The 8,404-nt window shown below is 47.6% G+C and overlaps 1 pseudogene; it reads left to right on the top strand.

Annotated features, from left to right (window-relative positions):
• The first annotated feature begins 875 nt into the window (after positions 1–875).
• On the top strand, positions 876–7,879 carry LOC121852148 (annotated as a pseudogene).
• The last annotated feature ends 525 nt before the right edge of the window (positions 7,880–8,404 follow it).

Below are 8,404 nucleotides of genomic sequence, written 5' to 3'. Positions count from 1 at the left end.
AACGCGTGTTTTTTGTTTTTTATTCTCTACTATTACCGAAAGAACCAAGAAGATGAATCCCTGCAGTCACGAAAGCTTTAAATTGTTCTATGCTTCTTCATCTATGCTCCCCACCTTCACCAATCTGCACTGCCCAGTGTGGTGGGGTTAAATAAAACCCCCACAACGCACATGTCATGGGAGGCCATCATCCATCCAGCGATGGGTTATGAAAGGGCTGCACATATGCACATACAAATCCATATTTGCTTGTGTTTACCTTAAATGGCTAACGTGGTCGTAATACCTTTCTCCTGAACTGTTTTTTTTGTTTATTGGGGTGCATTGTCTTGCTTGAAGCTTTTAATTAGTCTAAAGGCGCATTTCCATGTACACATTCCAAAGAGAAAGTCCTTGCAAAGCGGAGCTGATCGCGCGAAGGAACGAGCGCTGAGAAATATGCGTACCGAGTAATGCAGCAGTTGGTAACAGTCAACACTCGATGACCCGGGGTGATTGGGTATGGATAACACAGCAATATGGACAATGCAAACATTTAAAATGAGGCTATAAAACATAATTATTGTTCAGTAAATCAGCGCACATGGAGAAATATTTAACACTTTCAAGCTTTTATTGAATGGCTAAAGCCACGAAATTGTTTGTTGATGTTTGCGTTCACTTAAGCGTTGGGTCACTGACCCTGGAGATTGAAGAATCCCCAAATAATGACACCAGTGTGCAAGTAAATATTGTTTTGGCAAGCACAGTTAATCCACAACACGGATAATCAAAAGTTTATCTGTAATCGCACGAAGGAGAGATCTGTGACTAACTGACGGTGCGTCTCGTTTGTGTGTCATGAGGATCAGTCATGGGGCTCCCTGCTGGAGACGATGGGGATTCACACCCGTGGGCTGCTCCCTGCCATCGTTCTGCCGCTCCTGCTCACCGCGGTAAGTCTGCTACGACGCCCCGGTTTGGCATTGCTACAGCGCGCGCGTGTTTGCCACGGCACGGGTATCTGCGAAGCGCCTTGTAAAAATCGGGCCACAAGTTTTCGCTTAAAGCAGGGGTGGGGTGAACCTTTGCCCCAGGGGCTGTATTCGGCCCATGTCTTAATTTCATACAGCCCGCGACCACACGACACCTACCGATTTAAATCGGCCCCCGCAAACTTTATTTGTCTGTCACCACAAGCGTCTTAACCGCACTTATCGGGTACTAGAGGGCAGTATTTTTTGAGCTGACAACACTCCGTTTCTAACTTTACCGCGCTCACTCGCTTATGTCACTCCAAGGGCCTCTTTAAGCTCGGTGGGCACGCATGTTATTTTTGCATTGTTATTTGAAAGAAAAAGGGTGCCCTCTCCTGGATTAGAGAGGAAGATGCAATTCCGAAAATAACGATGTGTGATGCTCTGTTAGCACACTGTAATCTCTGCTGGTGCACATCGTTAATTTATTTACCATTTACAGCCATTTGTGAATCCACTTTAGATGAAAGCCTCTCCGCGCTATGTCGGTCAAGGGCGTTGTTCGATTGCAATCCACCACTTGCATCAGTGCTGGTCGGTGAAGTGGGCGTACCCAGGACACCAGCTCGGATATCACTCACCATTGAGATTGGCTGTGGCAAGAATCAAACTCATGTGACTGGATTCATGAATCGGTGTGCGAACCACTGTGCCACCACTCCGTCTAGTTGTTATCAACTGATGAAAGTGTAATTGAAGGTCTCAACATAAAATATTTCAAGTAAAAAGATGTATTAATACATTTTTAGCAAAAATATGCTACTCGAAAGTCGTTCTTATACCAGCATAGTCCTGTTTTTGTGTGTACGTTAATGTTAGTCAATAACTCTCTAAGAGGCGGTGTTCGATTTACCACGACCCTGGCACATAACAAACCTCGGTTTAAAGTTGAGTCGGGGAGCCCCCTTTTGTTCGGCCTCGTGCTTGGTTTCCAAAAAAACGCTGTTACTGCACGTCCCGTCGCCATCAATCCACGGGCGCCAGTAATTTTAACCTCGCCTCTTTGGCGAGGTGTACTTTGCGAGCGTTGCTTTCATCCCGTGTGACCAACTTAATCCGCCGCCAGGTATGAGGGTTTGTCCACAGCCTTCTGAGTCTTTGTTAAAAACGCTGGAGAAAATGTAAAGGGCAAACACCTCCACCGTCTTAATAAAGTGAGCACCAAACAGCACTGTTGGAACATCAAGACCCCCCCGGGTTAAAGAAGAGCTGTCTGTTTTGTTTTGCTCGTTGCCGCAGAGGTTTAGTCAGCAGGATTTACGTCTGTGTGATGAAATGGCTCATGGCTGTTTGTGGGGTATTGTTTGGTGACGTTTGCGATGCGTTTCCAACTGGAAACACTCGGACCGATTGTGGTTTTAAAAACTGCCTATTATAAAACTGCATTGGCATTTATATTTGACTTTTATTAACAAATACCTAACCATGAGGTGGCTGGGTGGCTCATTGCTTTGGGCAAGACTGGGTTCAAATCTGCTCAGCCAGGTTCTGTCATTATTCAAATTAGATTTTTTTTCACTTAATATGCCTTAATTCCAGCTCTAAGAATGAAAATAACTCGAGCGACAAACATCAGTCTTATTCGTAGAGTGTGTGGGAAACTACCCCCTAGTGTGTAAAGATAAAAAGGTCACTTGGAGGATTTTTCAGAAATAGTTTCCTGAAAATTGCTTGGGCAGCCATTTTCAGGCACACGGGACTGTGCTGCTGCACTGCGAGGTTTCTGAATGGATTCATTGTCACATGATGCCAATAGCGCGCTGGGAATAACGCTGAGACAGCTTTACAATCCCATCCATGTTTTATGTTTGATGTCCAGGCAGATCCTGGTCTTCCTATCCCCACGCACCTTGCAGTGTTCCTTCCATCAACATCTTTACAGCCAGTCACCACGTGTCTGAATTATTGCAGTTTCCTGCACGTGACCGGAGCTCGTCTCCTTGATTCTTTGTAAAAAACAAAATTCCAGGACTTCCACCACCTATTCATTTCATTTACAGAGTAGAAAAGCAACACGTGTTTCTGTGATGCAGGTTCTCTTCTTGGGTCCCATCGTTCAGCTGACCCTTGACTGTCCCTGGGACTTTGTCTCTGGAGTGAAAGTGTTGATTGGTAAGGCCCTCGCTCACAGTGCAAAACATAGAACCCAGGGTTTCCCATAATCCAGTTCTCACGACCCACACTCCTTCACTCCACGGTTACCAGTCTTCAATCAAATACAAATTAAGTCTGTGCACGCTACACATTCCTGATGATTGCGAAACGCATCCCATGTGACATAAAGAACGATAGTTCGATTAAACCGACCTCTCTACATCAAGTGGGACACACAAACACACAATACACACGATGTTGGTCTTAATTTGAATTGACAGTCACGATTGCACGTGACACATGTTTACCAATCATCAGGCCAAACTTCAGTGGTACAATCTTCTTCATATGACCATTGACATTTTATTATGCATGAACTGTGATGAAATTAAGTTCACCTAGAAAAACCATGCACGCTTTGGATGAAGGTCACGTGTATAATGAACAGACAATATGTAGTGCACAGGCAAGATGTCCCTTTTCGAATATATAGCGAACAGACAGGAAGCCCATCATCATCTGTGGTGCACACCATCTATATGCTCCTTGTTATTCGAGCCCAATAATTAATTGCCGTGCTTGTTCTATCCGCTTTTTGTAACCCAGCTCTCCCCTGAACAAGAGCTACGTATCCTCAGCAGGCTCTGTCCTGCTTATGAATAACGACCAATCTCTTCTCTTGGCTAGAGCCACGGTTCTGGGCGCTGTGCGTCTCGACATCTGGTGGGTGCGCAACCACGTGGTGGCGCCGCTCACGAGGAGCTGGTGTTCCGAGCGTGCATGCTGCCCCTGCTGGTGCCCTGCACAGGCCCCACCATGGCCGTGTTCGCCTGTCCCTCTTCTTCGGCGTCGGTACGTCCCGACTCAAGTCGGTCAGGCGGTTGTTCGAGCAGTCAGTTGGTTGTTGGATCAGTTGGTCAGGTGATCGATCAGTTACTTTCTTCAGTCAGTCAGCCAACCAACCATTCAGCTGGTCAGGCAGTCGGTCAGTCAGTTGGTCATTTGAGAAGTTGGATGGTCAACAATTCATGATTCAATTGGACAGCCTGTCAGTAAAGTGATCAGTCTGTCAAGCAATCATTCTGTCATTTAATTGGTCAGTCAGTCAGCCTGCTGATCAGTCGGTGAACCCATCAGTCAATGAGTTTCCTGTAAGCCAGCACTTGCCAATGGATTTGGTTCATATTGACCTCACAGCGTGCGCTAAACTCACATTTTGTGGGCGTTTATTGTGGGACATCCAGCATTTTTTTGGTGGATGGCGGAACTGCCCTGAAAGTTGAATGGCTTTTAGCCGATATAGAGTTAATGTATTTTGTGCAAGAATCGGTGACTGTGTTTTGGATGGTGGTTGAATGTGGAAAAATGAAAGTGGCATAAAAGGTAGCATAGTGGTTCACGCATTGCGCTACAACCTGGGAACCTGGGTTGATTTACCACCCACGAGTGATACCTGACCCAGTCTTGGGCACCTTTGCCCTTCACAAACCCGCATTGACCAGTGTGGTGAAGTATGGTCAAACAACCCTCATGACCAATATGGCGTGGGGAGACCTCCATCCAGCAGTGTTTTGACCAAATGCTTTAGATTATCATGAATATTATTATCAACGTGATATATTCTGTTGTACATGATCACTTGTTTGAATTGGTAAAACATAAACCAGAATCAGGGCCGTCCTGAGGGGGGTGCGGGAGCCCCCCCGATGCCTTCAAACTAAACCGGAAAGTATTACATCTTGCACTGATGTCGAAGCGAGGCCCCCCAAAAGAGCGGCGCTCGGGCAGTCGCCCCTGTTCGCCGTGCCCTCGGGGACGGCTTTGACCAGACGGCACGGTGATGGGATGAATCCCAAAGTGCGCAATTACTCTTGAACGAACTTTATGTTGGCTCGAGCTCGGCCACACAGATTCTTGTCGCCTAACGGAGTACGCTCGCTTGCTCAACGTGTGTCACGTGTCTGCCGGCTTTCAGCTCACTTTCACCACGTCATCGAGCAGCTCAAGTTCAAGCAGGGCAGCGTGGAGATGATCCTTCTGTCCGCAGGTAACCGACGGCAGAGACTGCCAGCCACCCCTGGGCTTTAATTATTGTAGATTTGTTACGCTCCAGGTAACGCTCGATGATTATCCGTGGGTGATTATTCGGGTTGCGGATTAACTGTGCTGACAAACGGTCACTGCATCCGCGCCTTTTCAGGTGCACTTCTGCGGCCTTCTGGAACGCTCTTCCTTCCGATATTAGGAAGCCACTGTGTCTATGCACTTTTAAATAATCTAGATTTAAAACGCATTTCTTTAGAACTGATTTTTGTGTTTGGTTTGTTGCGCTTCCCCGCACCTCCGATTAGCACGGTTGGCTACGTACGGTGTGAAACAGGTTCAACGTACATATATGTGCATGCACGCCGATTTAATTAGTGGCTGCTCCCTACTTGCCTCAGGTCAGTGACTCAATAAATGATAATTTCAACTCTTGATCGCATAATATTCGCTCCCTCCTGAAGAGAGAGCACGACTCGGAGTGAGGAACCACAGACGAGTGGGGAAAAAGCAGCAGCCACGCGGTGAACTGGCACCATCAATTTACCAAAGCTCTGCGGTCCCCTGTATGTTGAGATGTTTCAACCAAGTCATGGGTATTTAGACATGTGGCAGGAAACCGGAGGAGCACCTGGAGAAAACGTACATGTGCAAAGGGGGGGGAACACCCTATCAAATACTCAAGGGACAGATTGAGTCCACACTTCTGCAAAAATCTGTTTTAATCAATGAACCATTTATGTATGTTAAACTTATTTCGCCTGTACGTAGCCAACCGTGCAAACCAGGGTTGAGAGGAAGGGACAACTCGACACAAAAATAAGTTCTATGCCTAGTTTGTATGCTGTTTATGTCCAACTCAGTATTTCTGTATGTTTAAAGTATCTTTTTTTTTTTAGCCCTTGTGAACATTGGATTACATTCAGTACCATTGCAACTGGCGCCGAGCCAGTGGTGGAAATTTCACGTCACCATGGCGAGCGAGTGCCGAGGTGATGTTCCAACACAATAGCAGTCATCGTTGACTGAGGACCACGTGCGCCGCTGCGTGACCATCGTCACGATGTTCCAATACCTTGGCCGATTGCTCAATATGGGCGTGAGCTGAGTCGTAGGGTCACCTCGGGCCCACGCGTTCACATGGGCAACCTCAGGCGAACCCCAGAGAGCAACGCGACGCATTCACATGCAAACAAAAGAAGCGCCACAAGCTCAACCAAGCCGTCGCTAATTGGCCGAGCGTAACTCTTTGTGTGCGGAACATAATTGATTTTGTGTTGTTAATGTTTTTTTTTATACTATTGCCTATCCTAGCCCGTGTGTGTTTGTGTCCGGCCCTTTACCCCTCTATTGTCGCAGCGTTCCAGTTCTCCTATACGTCGGTGTTTGGTGCCTACACGGCCTTTCTCTTCATGAGGACAGGTCAGTCATATCAGGTGTCGCGGATAATCCTAACCTCCCGGCCGCACGCGGTTCAGTATCAGATTGCTGATGCGCCGTCGTTAATGCTGTGCTTTGCTGACTGCCAACTGTTGATGCCCGATCTCGATATAATATTAATATTAAGGATAGTCATTTACAGAGCCCCATATCAATCCGCTGCTGGATGAAGGCCTTCCAACGCCGAGCTGCTTCCGATGTTAGCTGTGGCCGGGAATTTAACTCAAGTCTCCGGGTTCTTAGCACATTGTGCTAACCATCAGGTCACTGCTCCGCCCACAATATATTTATATTATTTAATATTGAACACTTTTTGTTCACCCAGTTAGCACATACTGCAAAATGTGATGTAATGTTCCCTTGCTGTGGTTGGTGAAGCCAAAATAGGTTTGATAACGTGCATTTTGTTGTTGTAGCGATGACGCAAGGGCACCATGAGAATCGCTAAGCTTCTCTATACACACGCACGCACATGCCCTCTTTTGTGGACACAAAGATAACACGATACCCTATTCGGTTTTCCAGGCTGGGCAGTGATTGTTAGCAAGCGTCTTTTTGTTGTCTGCCAGGGAACACGTAGCGACGATTTGATGAGCATCGTGCACACTCGCACGCGCACCCTTGTCTCGCCAGCATCGGGGCAAATGTGCTGAACCAATTATCTAATTCTCTGACTTGTGAGACATGCCTTTCCTCCCCTGAATTTTCAAGCAAAACATTTACGGTGGGTCTTATAATTGGTAGCTGTGTGCGTCTCTTTGTATATTTAGTGCGTGACCACAGTTTTATAACTTTATTGGCACAGGCTTGGGGATGCATCCTACTTTCCAGACTGTTTCTTTACCGTGGAGAATACGGTATTTTGTTTTAGGCTAAGAGATGACCTCGGAGAGACCCAGGCCAGCTTTGGGGGTGCATTCGAAATCGTGAGCCAACGGTCACCTTGTCTTGCCCTGACCAACCTCTCATCACCCTCTCTAACGACTCTCCGTCGTCTGTCCAATCCGCCCCCACCCCCTCCCCACACACAACTCCGCCGACTGCACGCAGGCCACCTGGTGGGCCCTGTACTCTGCCACTCGTTCTGTAACCAGATGGGTTTCCCGCCGGTGGCGGCCGCGCTGGAACACCCGCGGCGCTCCGCCATCGCAGGCTGCTACGTGTCGGGTCTCGTGCTCTTCCTGCTGCTGCTGCACCCGGTCACGCAGCCCGCGTTCTACGCCGACAACGCGTTCGGGCTGCTCGGCGCAAGTGCGACCGTCGGCGGTAGAGACCGCGGGCGGTAGAGACGCGCGCGGTGCGTTTTGCGACTCGCCTTCCTCCGCGGTTCGTGGAGTTCGCCGCCATCTGATTCGAGTCGGCGGTTGTCTCGTGTTTTGCGCTGCGTATACCGTTTCATTTGTACTCGTTCGTTTGTACTGCCGCGTTTGTGTTTTAGTGTGTCTTCTTTTGCGCTACCTGTGTGGTTTCGTTTTGTACTCGTTCATTTTTATCGGCTGCCTCATTTGTTTGTCTGTACAGTAGAGCTGCGACGATCGGGTGATTACATTAATTAAATCATTAACTAAAAATTGCAAATCGACTTCTTTTTTTGTGATCGATTTCTCGGGCCTCTTGACATTTTCCCTCCTGAAGGTAGAAAACCCCCAACAAGCTACGCCCAACATGATGCGGCTGACACACTGATGGTGTCATGAGCCCCGCCCATCAACTCCCATCCAGCGACACGCTTTGGAACATTATTGAGACTTTTCCAACTTATTTTGCATTATCCCAAAAGTAATCTACTTGATAATCTCCGAGGAATCGAT

Source organism: Callorhinchus milii, unplaced genomic scaffold (genome assembly GCF_018977255.1).
Source record: "Callorhinchus milii isolate IMCB2004 unplaced genomic scaffold, IMCB_Cmil_1.0 Scaffold478, whole genome shotgun sequence".
In the NCBI taxonomy this organism is placed as follows: domain Eukaryota; kingdom Metazoa; phylum Chordata; class Chondrichthyes; order Chimaeriformes; family Callorhinchidae; genus Callorhinchus; species Callorhinchus milii.
Note: the sequence above shows the minus strand (reverse complement) of the source record. Positions and strands in the feature narration are given on the sequence as shown.